This window comes from Hyperoodon ampullatus (assembly GCF_949752795.1).
Source record: "Hyperoodon ampullatus genome assembly, chromosome: 15".
Classification (NCBI taxonomy): Eukaryota; Metazoa; Chordata; class Mammalia; order Artiodactyla; family Ziphiidae; genus Hyperoodon; species Hyperoodon ampullatus.
Genome location: NC_136928.1, coordinates 41,983,097 through 42,002,275, shown reverse-complemented (window position 1 = coordinate 42,002,275; position 19,179 = coordinate 41,983,097). Strand labels below are relative to the sequence as shown.

The following is a 19,179-nucleotide window of genomic DNA, read 5'->3' as shown; positions in this document are numbered from 1 at the left end:
CATGACTCTTTATCCAGAGAAAGTTTGTGTATATGTGTAATGTATACACAAAAGAGGTGTGCCCCTTTTAATTTTGATATAAAGTTCCCTAAAACTACAGGTTGGCACCACATTGGATCTTTTATTTACAGGTGTGTATTTAGTGTGTATTTATGTCATTGTGGGTTATTCTTCCTCATTGTGTTCTAAAGTTAATAAAATTTCATCAGACAGCTATTAAATTTAAGTAACGTACAGTCTTATGTATAAATCTTGCAGGCTCATATCATATCAAGTATGCATGTAATGAGGCTCACATACTAGTCTGGGCAGTGTTAGCTTATGTATATTTTGAGAGATAATGTGCAATCCCCTTATTTATATAAAATTATATGTAATGAACATAAAGGCACTAGTTTTCCCTAACAATATACACATTTAAAAATAACCAGGATGAGTGTAATGAATCCTTATGGATTTCTCTCTGGTCAGATACAAAGGCCTCTGTTTCTTCATTGGGAAGTGTGGTTTCTTTCAGCCCTGAACATTCTGAGCCCAAGGATAAGTAAAAGTGTGTGTGTCCGTCTTATACCCATGCAAAGTTACCAAGTCCCAGAATGAAGGGGTCTGTAGTTGAGAACAGATAGAGAGACGCAGTGAAGATTGAGTTGGTTCTCTCCAGTGATCAAGAGGAGCCCTCGGGAAGTATGCATGGGTGTCACTCATCACCTGGCGAGCACAGGCTCTTCGATCTGCCATGGTCTCCGTGGTACTCCACAAGCATCGTTGAGCGCTGTACTCTACACCCAGTTTGTGAACACAGTATTTCAAAGGGAGCCCAAAAGTGTGAATGGTCCTATTACTTTTTAAAAATTCAGTATTACCTATTAGGTATTATCATTTGAGAAAGAAATGCCTTTTCAAAGTTGGTACCAATGATAAAGATCCCCAGAACTTAAGATATTCTCTAAGCACATAAACCAATGTAAACGTGTTTTACAAATCACTGTTAAAAATATTTCAAAGGGGGACTTCCCTGGTGGTCCAGTGGTAAAGAATCCGCCTTACAATGCAGGGGACGTGGGTTCGATCCCTGGTCAGGGAACTAAGGTCCCACATGCTGCGAGGCAACTAAGCCCGCGGGTCACAACTACTGAGCTCGCGCGCCTCAGTGAGAGAGTCCGCATACCACAAACTACAGAGCCCACATGCTCTGGAACCTGAGCTCCACAACTACAGAGCCCATGCACCCTGGAGCCTGCATGCCACAACTAGAGAAGAGAAAAACCACACGCCACAACTAGAGAGAAGTCCGTGCGCCGCAATGAAAGATCGCACATGCCTCAACGAAGATCCCACGTGCCGCAACTAAAGATCTGACGCAGCCATAAATAAATAAATAGTCTTAAAAAAGATTTCAAAGGATTTCATATAATAAATGGAGAACGTTATTTCACAAAGTTTTTAAAATTATGATGAAAGAGGTCATCAATATAGGAAATGTTAGAAAATCAACTTTTATTTACCTCTAATTTATACCAAAACAATATGTATTCTTTATTTTTAAATGTAACATACTTTTCAGGAATTCAATTATGAAAGAAGCCAAAATAGATTACTGTGAAAAAGAGGTGACAAAGATACGAGATATCAGATATTAGTCTTTTGCAGTGTGACTAGACTGAGGAGAATAACCCAAGAGGCCCTGCATATGAATCAAATGGCAGCTATACTGGGATCCACAGAAAGAAGACAATGTTCTTTCAAAGGAAACTTATTTGTTGTAGACGACTGTAGACTAAAGCACCTGAAATAAAAGCCAGCAAGAAGTGGACCGGGCCTTTCTTTAGATTCTGTGGTTGTCGTAGAAAATGAAAGAAAAATGGTAGGAGGTCCATTGCGAGACAGTGATCAGTGTCATTTTTACAGTTCATGTGGAATTTTTCTTTATTATCTTTTAGATTGTGTGCCACAGAGCCTGTATAAACTGGTGTCATGTTGACATACGAAGCTAATTAAAGCATGGGTAGAGAAGCAGTATGAAGAAAGAGAGCGTATGAAATAAATTACAGGCTTCCCTTAATTGTTTTATGACCTAAGGGCCTTTCCTGGCTGGGTAAATAATTCTTAGTCGATTTAGGGTTATTTTAGAGTTTAATCTAGAAATTCTACAACGTAGTTTCTCTATTGCTAAGCAATGGGGTACTTGGAAAAAACAACCCACCCACACGTGTAAATGTGGCATTCCTGAAAGTCATGGTAGACTGTGTTTGCTCAGGCTAGGCCAGCACAGGTTGGGTGGGTGGATGGGATCTGTGCACTCAGCCCCTGGAAGCCTGCCTTTGGGAGCTGCTCCCTCCTCAAGTGTACAGGTTTCCCTGGCCTCCATAGTCTGGTCCTGACTTTGGCTGTTGACTGGCTGCTATAGTGAGGTCCTGGCCCTTCCCCAAGGCTCCTATGATCAGGTCTCCCAACATTCCCTGGGCTGAGAAAATTCCCCAACTCCTGCTTGCCATCCACCTTGTTCCGGGCCCAAAGCCTATAGAAAAAGTACTTCTTACCACAGGGTCCTAGTGTTAAGCCCAGAACCAGAGGTGGGAAGGAAGAGGTGCTAGTAGTGAAGGGACAGCCTATTCAAAGATCGTTCCTCCCCTCTGAAAGTATTTCATTATCCTTGTTTCAAGTGTCTCTCTCTGGTCTAATTCTTTCCTTTGGGAGAACGTCTTGTCCTCAAACTTTTCGATATCTCACAAAAATCCACTCATCTCAGATACTTGTGATCTCAGGAGTGCTTAGTTGAGGCACACGGATCATCGAGCCCTCTTTCAGAATTTTTATGCTCTTTCAGATTTTTGTAACTTCCGTAATATAGTTTGGAGGAGTAGAAGCAACTTTTGACTTATTATTTTTTAAAAAAGAGAAAAATAAAACATAAGGAGACAGCTAACCTTGCTTTAAAACCATTGGACTAATTAGTATTTTGGTAGTTTTATTCATCCAGCTATTGCTCTTAGCAGTTTATTAGAATATTGGATACAGAAATGTAAGGATCATGGAGGAAATGTAAATCTGATGTAAATGTAGTATAGCAAATAAAGGAATTTGATACTGTCTTTTCTTGACCTAAGATGCCTCTCATTTGCAACAGAACAACATGTGAAGCAGAAGTTCTAATGTTTGACAGATAACAAAAAACTAATAAACCCAGGCGCAGATGGGAGCCATCCTGGACTTACATAAAAGCTGGCTCCAAGAAAGGCTTTTTAATAGTCAAAATATTTCAGCTGTTTTTGCCATTCAAGACCGGTGTGTCTTAATGTCAAAAAGAATTTTTTTATTTAAACATTTTCATATGCTAGGAAATTTAATAACCCTAACTACAGAAATATCATAAAAGTAAAACATAAAACACACACTCAGAAATAAATCACAACTCCAGTAAATTTGATCACAAATAAATTGTGTGGGGATGATGGGTCTTTATCCTTTTGGATGCCAGGCATGTATTGAGTGCCAGAAGTTAACAGAAGCTACAGTTAGAACTTGGATGCTTTCTTTCCGACAGAGTTTTAGACAGAGGGGACTTTAGCAACTGCATTTTGAAATTTGTTATATTGTTTGGGACAAATTCCATTCACTTTTCAGCCCCTGTTCTCATCCCATTTTAATGCACAATTCCTTAACCAGCAAAACTCACGAGCGTTTGTTGATGACTTCCGCAAATGGTAAGGTAGTTAGTGATGGCAGCTCACATTCATTGCCAGCCATTTAAGACTGGACCCTCTACTGAATGGTCATTTGTAAAGAAGGTGGCTTATGTGGCCTCACAGCATTCGTTTTATTAAAGGATTCTCTTGGTTAGGGAAACCAGTTATATTGAGCCTTGACACTTGAGAACAAGATCAAAATGGGCATGAGAGCAGGTAAGGGCAGCTGCCTTTCCAATGTTTTTCACTTAAAATAAGCGCCCTGCTCAGGATCTTGATGGTGACAAGGGTCTTCAGAGTCAGTTACCAGAATGTGATAAGACATCTCTCAATTCTAGGTGGTTTCTCAGGGCTTCAGGGCTATAAATGATGCCAGAGTAATTTGTGAGTCAATAGACTTTAACTAGTCTTTAAACCAGTAGAAAATGTTCGATTTTGTTATCACATTGATTTTTAATACCTTATTGCCTTATTAAACTGTGCTTTTTATTTTAGATGTATCTTTATGGTAATTCTGTTTGAAGGCATCAGTCCTAGTGGTTTTAAGTGTTTGTTCAGAATCTTAAGTCTTTAGGGCTCCAGGAGAGACCCCATTATAAGCCATGAAAAGGATAGTGTCCAATTCTTTTATTTGTATATGTTCTTTCTTCTTTTAAATGATGAGGTTGTAACCTAAAATGGGCCTTTCTTTCTGTGAGAAACAGCTTGGACCACAGCAGGATGGATGATTGAGAAAAATCTGTGACCCTTGCAGCTGGGTCTGCCTCAGGGCACAGGATGTGATGGTTGAATCACCCATTCTGCCCTGGAGGCTTGTTTAGGTCACAAGCACTAACCACAGCCTGAGTATCAGCTGAGGTCCTGGGTACTGGACCAACACTGAGTCCATCTTGCGATACTGATTCCCATTCTGACCTTGGCGCCTGTGATTATCTCTATTGCAGGTGAGAGTGTGTTCACTAATGGGCAGAGGCAAGGTTTGTGTCCAGATTTTCTGTTACCACTAGTCTAGCATTCTTCCCATTTTGCTGAAACTTGTCATGTGGCAAGTATATTTCTCTTGAAGCAAGTTAGCTTTGAAAACACCACGACCAGCACCATCACCACCACCTCCATCCACGACAAACCTCTGGTGTGGTATCATTGGGGTGTGAATTGGGAATTAGCCAAGAAACCCAGTTTATTTTCTAGTCCATCTGTTTTGCTGTTCAATGAGAGTTTCATCGCTCTAATAATGATTTTCTCAGCATAGGAAGATCTCATCCTTTTCTCAATCTTAAGGATATTTCTAGTCTGTAGATAAATGATTACTCAGGAAAAAAATATTTGTCTACTTATCACTTATCTTCTGGTTCAATTGTAGTTTCTCTTTAAGCTGCTTGCCTCCTTCTCTAGAAACTTCCCAGACTATTCCAATCTGCAGTGACCTTGTTATCTTCTAAACCAGGGGTTGGTGCTTTTTTAGTAAAGGGGCAGATAGTAAACATTTTCAAGTTTGTGAGCCATATGGTGTATTGTCACTGTAGCACCAAAACAGCTGAAAACAAATGCAGAGTATCTAAATGAATGGGTTTGGCTGTGTTCTGATAAAACTTTGTTTATAACACAGGAGGAAGAGGCTGGATTTAACTCTGGCAGTAGTTTGCTGACCCTTGTCCTACACTAAAAATATTTATGTGTCAATTGCTTGGGTTATCTGTTATTTTTAAAAAATTGGTCTCATATTGTTACATAAATTTGCATTTGCACACAGAGAATTTATTGTATGCAAATACTTTTCTCAATAAGTATTATCTATTTTTTCATTGGTTTAAGTTCCTTTGTCTTATCATCCCCAAACCTGCCCTGAGTAATCAGTATCTGGTATTTGAAAAGTGCTGCAATGGAACCAGAGGAGTAGTTGCGCAAGAGGTAAAGGTATTCTTTCCTAGCAAACCACTTAGCTTTGGAATGATTTTGCTGGGGATCAACATGCTTGCATTTGACTTGAAAAGGCAAGTCCTCCCATACAGGAAGGACAATTGTGGTGCTAACAGATCTGAAACGCATATGTATGGTGACTGAATCTGTACTTTAGTGAGTGAGTGATTATATTGCTTTTGTGTCCTGGCTATTCTTGCATGCCTTCAAGAAACTGCTGGGAAGATAACATGGGGCAGGCTTGTCTTTAACATAGATGTCATACAGCTGGTGGCTTGGGAAGAACGTGAATTGCTATCTAGTCCCTCACAGACAAGCAAAAGTCTAAATCAGTGTTTATCAATGAATGAGGAAAACCATTTCTGGCTTGGGAGGAGGTCAGAAATCAATTAATCTCCCTTTTCCCTTAAGTGAGGGCATTTCATGAAAGAATGAGAAATAGGGAGATCACTGATAAGAATTAAGTGAATTCTGTGTTTTCAAGTCCTTCATATCAATCTTCTCCTCTCTCATCATCTTTGTTAAATATGTGGTTTTAATTGTGGTCTGTGTGTACCTGGAAAGGAAAGGAAAGAAAAGAAAGGCCTTCAGTTGGCCGTTTGTACAGTGTCTCTTCCTTCATAGGGGCTCTGCAAGTTGCTTTGGAAACAACAGGAACACAGAGGCTAGTACAAGTCTCCAGCATGTTTCTTGTGGATCAGGAAGTGAGAAGTGAGTGAGAGGACTAGGCAAGTGAGAAGAATCCTCACTTGTCTTTTTGTCTTTGTCACCAGGAGCGATTGACATCAGAAGAGCCAAGAGGGAGAAGGGAGCTTAAAAGGAGCCAAGGGCTGGGCTTCCCTGGTGGCGCAGTGGTTGAGAGTCCGCCTGCCGATGCAGGGGATACGGGTTCATGCCCTGGTCCGGGAAGATCCCACATGCCGCGGAGCGGCTAGGCCCGTGAGCCATGGCCGCTGAGCCTGCGCGTCCGGAGCCTGAGCTCTGCAATGGGAGAGGCCACAACAGTGAGAGGCCCGCGTACTGCAAAAAAAAAAAAAAAAGAGCCAAGGGCATTTGAAATGCTTAGATGGTGACTGGTGGCCACCTGGCTATTAGCAAGCCTGTCTCTATAGTGTTTAGTGTTTTCAGAGTGCTTTGCAATCAGGTTTCTTAGTCACCCTTCACAGCCACCACATGAAGCTAATTGATAGGCCTCCCGTTTAGCACTGAGGACAAGTGACTTGCTGAGGGTCAGGCGGTGAGTTGCTTATGGAGCTCATTAGTCCCTGGGTCATCAGTCTTGTGGGTTAGCAAAATATTATTTCCTTTTTTTTCTAAAAACAGCTCTAGCCAGCCTTGGAAAACTTATTACTACTGGTAGACCTGATTGTTTTCCAGGATGATACTATTGTAAAAATTCTAACTTAAAAATATTTTTTTAAGATTTGCCTTTCTTAAAGCTTCATAATGTCACTTTTCAAAAAATTTAGCATGTGCGTTTTAAACTTTAGCCAAGTCCTTTATTTAGTAATGATCTCAGAACTTTGGCCCTTTTATTCCTCTTAAGTTCTTCAACCAGAGACTTTAAGAGAAATAAAATTTTTTAACTAGGCAGACTTGGTTTGTGGCATTAGCTGTGGTCAAAATTTGTATGGAGGGATGAGGTGAAACTGTTTTATATTTCAGTTATTCTTTTTTTTTTGGCTGTGTCGGGTCTTAGTTGTGGCACACGGGCTTCTCTCTAGTTGTGGCTTGCGGGTTTTCTCTCTCTAGTTGTGGTGTGCAGGCTCCAGAGCACATGGGCTCTGTAGTTTGTGGCATGCAGGCTCTCTAGTTGAGAGCCTGCGAGCTCAGTAGTTGTGGTGTGTGGGCTTAGTTGCCCCGCAGCATGTGGGATCTTAGTTTCCTAACCAGGGATGGAACCCACGTCCCCTGCATTGTAAGGTGGATTCTTTACCACTGGACCACCAGGGAAGTCCCTCAATTATTCTGTCTTTTATTCCCAGAATCTCATAGAGGCTAGACAAAAGCAGTAACCTCACTTTTTGGAATAAGAGATGTTGACATTTATTGTTCAGTTAGTACAGGGATATTCATTCAATGATGAGTGACTAGTGAGCTTTCTCTGCTTTTCTTAATATAACCAAAACAACCCCTAACAAATAGGGAATGGGATTTCTATAGGTCATGTAAGGCTGATGACTTGTATTGACCATTCATTCAATATTTTACCCCTCAAGTATTTTTTTAGCATCCCTTATACAGAGATACTGTTTTAGCCAATGGGGATACAGCCCTGAATAAGAAATTCATGCAGCTTACATCTTAGTAGGTGGATTATTCTTTTAAAACCATAACTATGTATTATTGGGAAGTGATAATCACTGTAAACAAAACAAAAGCAGGGTACAGAATTGAACAGTGACTGGAGTAAGGGGGTATTTCACATGGAGTTAGAAAAAGCCTCTCTGAGGACGTGAAATCTAAAGAGACCCGAAGGAAGGAAAAGATTATGGCTAGAATAGAGTATTGCAAGAAGTGAGAACAGCAAAGACAAAAGCCTTAGGTAGGAATGAGATAGGCGTGTTTGAGGAAACAGGAGCTAGAAGGCTAGAGTGGCTGGAACAGAATGAGTGAGACAGAGAGTAACAGGATGTGAAGTCAGAAACGGGCAGGGAACAGACCCTGTGGGCTTTGTTGACCAAGGTCGAGTGTGTGGATTTGGGGTCTGAGTTGACGGAAAGCCATTGGAGGAATTGGGTGAGGGTATGATATTATCTATTTACATTTCCCAAAGGTCTCTGCGAATATTGGGTTGAAACCAGACGAAAGATAGTAGAGGCAGGGAGAGGGGACATAAGGACACTCAATAGGGAGCTACTTTGGTAGACTGAGAGGGCTGATGGTCGCTTGAACTAGGGGTGGAAATGGTGAGGAGGCATGGATTCACAATGCTATATATTGAAGTAGAGCTGGGAGTGCTTTATGACAGATCAGATGTGGAATATAAGGGAAAGAGATGGCATATGGCTTCACTGGTTGGGTACCGACAACCCCAGGAAGAACTGTTTACAGAGACTGTGCAGTGAATGGCAGCCCAGGGAAGAATCAAGGATGATCCTTGGATTTTGATCTAAGCAACCGTATGATTGGTGGTGCTTAATACTGAGATGGGGAAGACTGGGGGGAACAGGTTAACGGGTGCAGGGGAATCAAGTTCTTTGGGGGCGTGGTAAAGTTGAGATGTTGGACATCAACAAGGAGATGTCAGATGCAGAGTTAGATATATACATATGGAACTCAGGGAAAAGGGCAGGGCTGGATATAAAAGTTTGAAAGAATACATGGCTATGGGACTGAATTAGAAATTTTTGTGAATGAGTGTTGAGGAAAAAAAAGTGGTTTGTGGACTGTGCCCTGGGACACTGCAAGATTTAAAGGTAGGGAATGAGAGAGGCATACAATGCATCCTAAATTATTTATGTTAGGAAGTAGCGCACAAATAAACGTATTTTTAAATCACTTATTTTCTTCCTCCCCTAGTAAGAGCCGTTTGTGAAGATTGAGCTCACGTCCCCATGATGTTTCCTTTTGTGCTTTAATGGTGTTGTCACTAATGGGAGATCTCATTTCTCCCTGCAGGTGATTTTATTACTACCATGTGTGCAGAGATTATGGGGCCTAGATTCATTTGGACCACTCATGTTTTTATAAACCTTTAACAGTCAGATTGTTGTGAATTGCTCTGAGGTAGAGCTTTCCACAAAATGGCACGGGTGAACTGCAGTCTGACAGGCAGCTGTTGTTATTTGAGTTATGAACGCATGTCCTAGGGTGGTAGCTGCCTTTGGATGAAGCTGACTCTTCCTGCCTCTCTGTTGACCTCTCTCATGTCTTGACCTCCCCATTTTGTGTGGGAGCTTCGGGGACTGGAAGACTCCTTGAAGATACCGTAGGCCCTTCCTTTTGCCAAAGCCAGGCCAGTGAACACCACCTCACAGTGTAATATTTCTCAGTAACCTCAGCAAGGATTTGTCCTAAATATCTGTTTAGTCCCTGGGGCTCTAGCTACATGTCTTCCACTGGGCTCTGAAGTGCTGAGGTATTTAACACAATCATTACTCAGCTCTGCTCTGCAAGCCAAATGCAATGTTAATTAGAATTACTTTTTAAAAAATATATAATTATATAATTTATTAAAATCAACACAATTCATATACAAAATATTAACATGGCAGTCATTAAGTTTGTTAAGCACTTCAAATACTGAAATGTTAAAACAGTAAAACTACACTAAGCAACTTTTGCATCAAGGGATCTAATCTAGCTCACTAGTTCAGGCTGGACATTCACTCTCCGAAGTACTTCTTCAGGCATGCAAAAAACAGGGCTAACAGGTTTAATCTGTTCTTCTCCCCAAAGTGACAATCCATCAATTCCAAATACAGTATGAAAAGGATCTACTGTATCTCCTGGCCTGTCTGAAAATTCTCCTGTTTATTCATCTTGACATGCTAAGATGAAACTGTGTAGTTTCTGTCAATCCAGTGAAGCCTTCCAATTATCTTTAGGGAAGCCAACACCCACCAAGAATAGCATACATCTGATAACTTCTGTGGCCTTCCATGGAGTCCACCTGACGCAGGCTGGTGTTCACAAAGCCACCAGCCAAGTAAATCAGAATTTACTCGATGCAACTGACTAGTAATAGCCAGGAATCCTGTGCACCAACAGATCTGCCCAGCATGGGATTCAGAACCTGGCCTGCAACCAAACCCACCATCAAAGTTCATACATGATAAAACAAATTTGATTGCCTTTTCCACGTTAATAGCATCCAGCTTCCCCAATAGAGCCAAACTGCCACCGCACAAAAAGAGAATCTTGTATCGATTTCTCCCTATTATATAAAAGTAGATTTTCACATCCCATGAAGCAGCTGGTCTCTCCAGCCTGCACTGTATTCAGCCCTTATCTTTTAGACTGGACCCCTCTGTTCTAGTACTCCTGTATGCTGATATAACTAGCACAGTGCATGCTGGAACTTCCAGCAGACCATTAACTCCAGTTAGACCAGCTGCTTAGTGGGACCCCAAATATCTCCAGCGAAAGAACCATCTTCTTTCTGTAGACTCTGAACATATTCCACAACTTTATTTACGTCAATAACATTAATACTATCAGAGAGAGTAAGAATGTAATCATCTTTCTTTGAGCCATAGGATGCTATATAATCTGCATGCTTCTCCAGTAATAGGGTGTCGGGTGCATCTGACTTGCATCCTTCTGCAGTGGGCCCATGTCTGAAAGCGGAAAGAGCTAGAATTACTTCTTTGCTTTTGCATCTACACCGGCATTTCGTTTCAATGCCCTGACTCTCACTCCTTCTCATGCCCCTCTCCTGCCCCCTTTTTTATAAGCTCAAGACCTAAAAGTATTCAGATATGTTCCTCTCAGCAAGAATGCCATAAACTTTTACTATTTAATGTCAACCTAATTGGAAACTCATTTAGATGTATGATCTTTCTTTTTTTCTAGAAATTTCAGTCTTTCTCACAGGGAGGTGTATGGTTAATAAAAGACAAGAATTAAGCACATAAACTCTTTACCTAGAAGCAGAATGCACGTAAATCTAATTGTCCACACTTCCTACCTATTGTCTAACAGCTATTTTTTTTTTTTTTACCAGGCCTTCATTGTTATTCTTTGTCTGTTATTGCTCTGGCTACAGAGATACAGGGTTTTTGCTGTTTTGGCCCTTTCAAGATATTAATTCTTTTCTTCCTGGGGTTTGCCCTCTCTCATTCTTATAAAAAGGCATCCTGCTAACCTCTGTAATTACTTTCATTTATTTTATTTTTTTCTGGAAACTGTATTTAAATATCTTCAAGTTTCACCTGGAGTGATAGATATTTCAGAATTATTTTCTTTTCCAAGAACATAGTTTCATTATGGCATGAAGTTAAAGTCATTTACAATTTAATTATTTTGAAAACTCCTATTTTACATGTCAGAAAAAAACCATTTGTTGGGGGTATTTGTGAGAAAGATGCTTTTGTGTTTAATATTGTTAATTCCCTCTTTGATCTTCATTCTAAAATCTGATGAATGAGATATATTACTTCCCCTGGCATTTCCCATCCTGGTTAATGGCATGACCATTTAGCTGGTACCCATCCCAGAGTCCTCTTTCAGCCTCCCTGCCTCCACTGAAATAAATATTAAGGCTCAAAAGGTCCTGCCCTGTAATCCATCAATATCCTTTTTATTCCTTCTGCTATTGTCCAGTGTAGGTGATGGGTAATCATTTTTTACTTGAACTTCTTTGTTAATCTCCTAATTGGACTTTATCCTACCTAGTCTTGTCCCACCCAGATCATTCTCCACATTATTCCTAGAGCAATCTATCAAACCAAATCAGGTCTTGTCACGTAGCTCATCCCTTAGCATAGAATAAATTTCAAATCCTTCATATGGTATAGAAGGTTCTCCATCATCTGACCTCCTGCCTTTCATGTCAGCCTCAGTTCTTGCCACTCTGTCCCTCGTGTCCTAGGCTCACATTGTTCTGAACAACTTCTGTTTCCCTGACTGTGACAACTGTTTAATAATTCAGGTTCTCTGAACTGAAGTTCCTCACAGCCTCAACTGCGACTCCACAGACCTCAATCTTAGCCATTATTTGGCATAATAAATGAGGAGTGAGTGAATAAATATTACCTTCTGGCTTCCTTAGCTGGGAACGCCTGGATACTTATAGATTCATTGGCCTACACGTAATTAAATTGAGAATAATATTTTTCTTGATGATAACTTTTTTATATTCACATTACATAATGATTTCGTAATTACATAATGATTATATAATCATTTTGTATGGAAATTACATAATGATTTTGATGGCATTACATAATGATTTTGATGGAAATCAGCATATACTCTGGATGCCTCAGTAATAAGGTCTTATTTCTACTTTTGGTCTGCTAACCATTCCTAGTGATCTTTTCAGTTACTGTTTCTTTGGTTTTTCTGTTTTTTTTTTTTTTAACATATTTGAGCTTCACTGCAGCTTTAGAAATAGATGGAAGTGATTCCAGATTTTCAGAATAAATTTATTTTGCTCAAATAATAACTGGCTAATGAGAAGGAAAAATAGTGGGAATTTAGTCTGTGTTTAAATTCTATAGACTTGCCAAAAAAGTCTATATGGACCATCATAGTAACATCAGTTTCACTTACTTCAGGCCATTTTAGCACTCTAGAAGTGTGCTTTAGTTACTTAACAAATAGCTGAGTACCTACTAATTACCAAGTACATAGGCACACAAGTAAAGCATTTACACAACTATTTCTGAGATGACAGAGGACAAGCCACAGTCTCACACATAGATTTTGATCATCCATTAATATAAGTTTATTGAGCAGCTACTACATGTAGATAGGGTGCTAGTCATTGTGATTACAGAGATAATAAAAGTCAAGTGTGGTGACCTCAGGGAGCTCCAAGATACATGAAATATTACTGTAAAACAGGATAGGGCTATGAACAAGAGTCTTATCAGCTCACCTTACAGTGAGTGGTCAGGGTAATTACACCCTCTGTCAAACCATGAAAGTAGAGTCCACATGATCATGATTTGCTCATCAGAGCCAGGATGGAAGTAAGCTTTTTCAATACCTATTCCAGAATAAGAGAAAGAATATGAATGAATAAGGAACCAGAATCAAGAGAATGACATCCTGGGTCACACCAGGGTGGGACAAGAAAAGCATGGGATCCAGAAAAGTATCACTGGAACCCCAAACCCAAAGAGAAGAAAGAATAGGAAATAGACTATTCTCTTGGAAACTGTATTTAGCTGGAACCCTACTGTATTTCATTTATATCAATACCGTGACACACATAGTATTCCAAAGTGAGTTGTTAGCAATTCTCAACAAATTGTTTAGGCAACTTTATCAAATCTCAAGTCTCAAAATCTTTGGGTTATTATAGCTGCAGGCTTTAAGTAAGTGTTGTGGCCACAGTTCTGGGTCTGGAGTGGACAAAGTCAAAAGGGCCCAGAGATGATGTTTAGCTGATGTGTATCAGTTCTTCTGCATCAGTTATTAATATGAACACGCTTCTATTCTGACCTCCCTAAGCCCCTGGGCCATTCTAAACCATCCTGATCCTCCCCAGGATCTACGAGATCTCCTTGCAGCCCAGGAGCTAAGTAGTGAGTACATGGAACAGAAGAAGACCTCCAGGGCCCCCAACCAAAAAGAAAAAAATCACTACAGAGTATAAATTATTGAGAACAAGTGCCAGGCCAACAGTTCATGTCTTAATAGATAAATAGTAGGAGCTCATATGAGCTAGTCTTAATAATCTTTTAACTGACAGCACTTAGGAGAGACCTAACATGTAGTAGGGGCTTAGTAATTGAGAGCTGTTATTACTGAGACACACCCTCAAGGAGTCTTCTTCCTACTGAGGAGACGTATGTAAATAGACCACAACCCTTAGCTTCGCGAGAAGGAGAGAATGGTCCCTGTCCTGGTCCAGTGTTCTCTCTCTCTGATTCCCCTCTGCGTATCACAGGATGCTGTCATCTGCACTGGGATGTTGTTTCATGTGTCAGGGCCCTCATTTCTATTTGATGGCAATTTAATTCTTTCCTAGTGTGACTACTTAAAGTTAAGTGCAGGATCTTTACCTGTTGTATTGCTAAGGAAGTTTCATTTTCTTCCATAATGTCCACAAAGCATCTTCTGCCAGTTTTATTCTCTGTGGGATTGGTGTCTCCGTTTTCATGGCACTACAGCATGTTCTCTCTCTCCACTCTAAGAGCTCTTTGTTCTTTGGAGTGCTGCCCTGAGCCTGCCCATTCAGTATTCTGTTTCTGCTAGTGTTGCTGCAGTAGGATATATCCGGTATTTTTAATTCTATTCCTTTTGTTAGAGTGATTTCCTTTTGGGGGGTGGAAATAAAGATATCTTTATAGGGCTGAAGCCCAGAGAGTTTCCTTTAAAATCATCACAAGCTCCAAATCTTGTGGGCGACTTGCCTTCATATGCAAAATCTGCTATGGAGCTATCACCAGAAATTTTGTTTTGCAGTTTCCCAGCACACTTCTTTCTCCAACTCAGGATTTCTCAACTTGAGCACTATTGACGTTTGGGGCTGGAAAATTGTAGGGGGCTATCCTGTACACTGTCAGACATTCAGAAGCATCCTTGTCCTCTACTAAGTAGATTCCCATAGAAACTGCCCAGTTTTGACAATTAAAAATGTCTGCAAGGCATTTTTGTCAAATACCCCTGCTGAGGGCCAGATCACTTCAGGTTGAGAACTGCTCTAAATAATAAACACATGAAAGTAGACAAACAAGTTATAAATGTGTTGACAAGCAAAGCAAAAACATTTGTGGTAATGACAGCAAATACTTAGCACTTAATGTGGGCCGGGCACTGCTGGAAAAGCTCTTTTCATGTAAGTAACCAAACCCATAGACTGAGGTACCATTGTACCATTATTTATACACATCTTATAGACGAGGACACTGAGGCACAGAGAAGTCATGCAGGGGCTAAGTGTCAGATCAAGAATCTGAACCTAGGGACTTCCCTGGCAGTCCAGTGGTTAAGACTTTGCCTTCATATGAAGGGGGGTGCTGGCTCCATCCCTCATCAGGGAGCTAAGATCCCACATGCCTTGTGACCAAAAAAACCAAAACATAAAACAGAAGCAATACTGTAACAAATTCAATAAAGACTTTAAAAGTGGTCCACATCAAAAAAAAAAAAAAAAAAGAATCTGAACCTAGGCATTGTGACCCTATAGTCAATGATCTGAACTCACTGTGTTTTCTTTCAACAAAAATTTATTGGAATAGAGACCTGCTTGGCATCGTATGGAATATTATCTTTGGTACGTGCTTAGTAAATATTTTGTTAAGTGAATAAATGAGTATCTGTAAATCCAGGAAATTATCTAATATTTTAAATTAGTATTGAATAGATTCTTTAGTTAATTTAAATAAAAAAGTACTTTTCCCTGAATACAGTCAACTATTATCTGTTAGAGCAAAGCAGAGGGTCTCTTAGCATTTCTAAGCCCATTGACAGGAATCTTTTGGAAAAGATTTGTCAAGGTGACCTTTAAAATCTCTTCTGATCTGAGCATTTATTTGTGTGCTGGTGCAGTATTGCAACATTTCAGAATGAAGACTGATCAAACTGAACAAAATATTATTTTCCTGATGAGATTAAGCAAAGCACCTGCTCTTGCCATATAATAGGGAGAGGATTCATCCTCGCTCCTAAACTAGGTATGCATTCGCATGACGTATGATGCACTGTTTGATACTTTGACCTAGCTTCAGGACTTATAAAATATTAAACATCTTTAACTAACAGGAAACCACTTTAGTCGATCAATCTTCAGGCTTTCATAGTTGGCTTCCTATAATAGATGAGGGGCTGAGCTCTAATGTTTGTTACAAATGCATTACATCTGATTTATATCTAAGTGGGAAGCCCATATTTTATATAATAAAATATAAAAACATAGTATTCTTTTATTCTTGTTAAAGATGTTTATTAAATGTATTTCTATAAGGCAAAAGAATGGAAGCTTCCAGAGTGTCAATTAAAATAATTTTACTAAGAGTAATAAATAAAATATAACCATAAAGTAGCAAGAAGATAATCACAATAGCTTCATCTTGCTAGTTCTCTTAAAACTCACATTGTGAATTATAATTTTCCTCAGTGAGACCATAAGTAATATAAGTATTCTCTTTTCGTTTAGATGATCTTTTAAAAATTTGAATGGTTTCATATTTTTTCTTAATTTTGAAGAAGTCAGTTATTTTAAGGACAATACTAGAAAGTATTCCAAATCTCAATTTTCATGGAAAAAGATCTTCCAGATATCATGTCATTAAAGAAGAACAGTAGTACCAATATGTTTTATCTTCATCAGTGATTTGAAGGGATGCTTTTGTTTCCTCATCTAGGGTGTTTGCTTATAGTATTAGAATTCATGATTTATTTTATTTCATTTCATTTTTACATTATATAATAATTCTAATACTAAATTTTTTTTTTAATTTTTTGTTTTTTTTTAATTGAAGTTTAGTTGATTTACAATATTAGTTTCAGGTGTAGAACATCGTGATTCAAAACTTTTATATATTATACTCCACTTAAAGTTATTATAAATTATTGACTATATTCCCTATGCTGTACAATATATTCTTTTAGCTTATTTATACCTAGTACTTTGTACCTCTTAACTCCCTACCCCTGTCTTGCCCCTCCCCACTTCCCTCTTCTCACTGGTAACCACTAGTTGGTTCTCTAGATCCATGAATCTGTTTCTGTTTTGTTATATTCATTCCTTTGTTTTTATTTTTTAGATTTCTCATATAAATGGTAACATACAGTATTTTTCTTTCTCTTTCTGACTTATTTCACTAAGCATAATACCCTCCAGCCCAACCATGTTGTTGCAAATGTAAAAATTTAATTCTTTTTTATGGCTGAGTAGTATTACATTGTGTGTGTGTGTGTGTATACACACACACACCACATCTTTTTTATCCATTCATCTATCAATTGACACTTAGGTTGCTTCCGTATCTTGGCTATTGTAAATAATGCTGCTGTGAACACTGGGGTGTGTGTATCCATCTGAATTTGTGTTTTTGTTTTCTTCATATATACTCAGTAGTAGAATTCCTGGATCATATGGTAGTTCGGTTTTTAGTTTTTTTGAAGAACCTGAATACCATTGTCCATAGTGGCTGCATCAATTTACACTCCCACCAGCAGTGTACAGTGGTTCCCTTTTCTCCACATTCTTGCCAATGTTTGTTATTTGTGTCTTTTTGATGATAGCCATTCTAACAGGTGTGAGGGGGTTGACCTCTTTGTGGTTTGATTTTCATTTCTCTGATGATTAGTGGTGTTGAGCATCTTTTCATGTGCTTGTTAGCCATCGGTATGTCTTCTTTGGAAAAATATCTATTCAGGTGTTCTATTTTTTAATCAGGTTTTTTTTTATATTGAGTTTTATGAGCTGTTTTATATATTTTGAATATTAACCCCTTATTGGTCATATCATTTGCAAGTACTTTTTCCCATTAAGTACGTTGTCTCTTCGTTTTTGTCAATGGTTTCCTTTGTTGTGCAAAAGCTTTTAAGTTTATTAGGTCACATTTGTTTGTTTGCTTTTGTTTCCTTTGCCTTAGGAGTCAGGTCCAAAAAAATATTGCTACAATTCATGTCAAAGAGTGTTCTGCCTATGTTTTCATCTAGTTTCATGGTTTTTGGTCTTATATTTAGGCTTTCAATCCATTTTGAGTTTATTTTTGTATATGGTGTGAAGGAATGTTCTAATTTGATTATTTCACATGTAGCTGTTCAGTTTTCCCAGCACCACTTATTGAAGAGACTGTCTTTTTCCCATTGTGTATTGTTAACTCCTTTGTCATAGCTTGATTGACCGTAAGTGCATGGGTTTACTTCTGGGCTCTCTGTTCTGTTCCATTGATCTATGTGTCTGTTTTTGTGCCAGTACCATACTGTTTTGATTATCGTGGCTTTGTAGTATAGTCTGAATTCAAGGAGCATGATACCTCCAGCTTTGTTCTTTTTTGTCAAGATTGCTTTGGCTATTCGGGGTCATTTGTGATCCCATATAAATTTTAGGGTTATTTGTTCTAGTTCTGTGAAAAATGTCACAGGTATTTTGATAGGGACTGCATTGACTGTAGATTGCTTTGGGTAGCATGGACATTTTAACAGTATTATTTTTTTCAGTCCATGTATCTCTCCATTTATTTGTATCATCTTCAATTTCCTTCATCAGAGTTCTATACTTTTCAGAGTATAGGTCTTTCACCTCCTTGGTTAAGTTTATTCCTGGGTATTTTATTCTTTTTGATGCAATTTTAAATGGGATTGTTTTCTTGCTTTCTCTTTCTGATAGTTCATTATCAGTGTATAGAAAAGCAACAGATTTATGTATATTAATCTTGTATCCTGCAACTCTCCTGAATTTACTGATGAGCTTTAGTAGTTTTTTGGTGGCATGTTTAGGATTTTCTCTGTATGTATCTTGTCATCTGCAAACAGTGACACTTTTACTTCTTCCTTTCCAACTTGTATTCCTTTTATTTCTTGTCTGATTGCTATGACTAGGACTCCCAACACCATGTTGAATAAAACTGACAAGAGAGGACATCCTTGTCTTGTTTCTCGGCTTAGGGGAAGTGCTTTTAGCTTTCAACCCCTGGGTATGATGTTAGCTGTGGGCTTATCATATATGGCCTATGTTATGTTGAGGTGTGCTTTTATTTCCTTATCTATGGTGTTTGCTTAGAGTATTAGAATTTGTGATTTCTATAATGAGTACTTAGCACACAGTAAGTGATCTGCAAGTCACCTCCCACACAGTCTTGATGCAGAGCATTACTTTGCTATGTAGCAAAGTAAAATAATTTGCAGAGTACTAGATAATTTGCAGATTACTCTAAGTAACTGTATATAAAGTAGCTGATGAGTACACAGATTTCTATTGGAGTAGTAGGGTCATTCACACATG

At 38.9% G+C, this 19,179-nt stretch overlaps 1 protein-coding gene and 1 pseudogene across 7 annotated transcripts in view; one reads left to right on the top strand and one right to left on the bottom strand.

Annotated features, from left to right (window-relative positions):
- Positions 1 to 19,179, top strand: part of CCDC85A (coiled-coil domain containing 85A) — a gene marked incomplete at both ends in the record, with an annotated part of 200,030 nt that overhangs the window by 167,103 nt on the left and 13,748 nt on the right. The gene's annotated exons all lie outside the window — the stretch shown is intronic.
- LOC307064759 (geranylgeranyl transferase type-2 subunit beta-like) lies at positions 9,909 to 10,977 on the bottom strand (annotated as a pseudogene). The gene is made up of 2 exons: positions 10,678 to 10,977; positions 9,909 to 10,485 (listed from the first exon to the last, which is right to left on the bottom strand). The product of its transcript is annotated as a geranylgeranyl transferase type-2 subunit beta-like (transcript).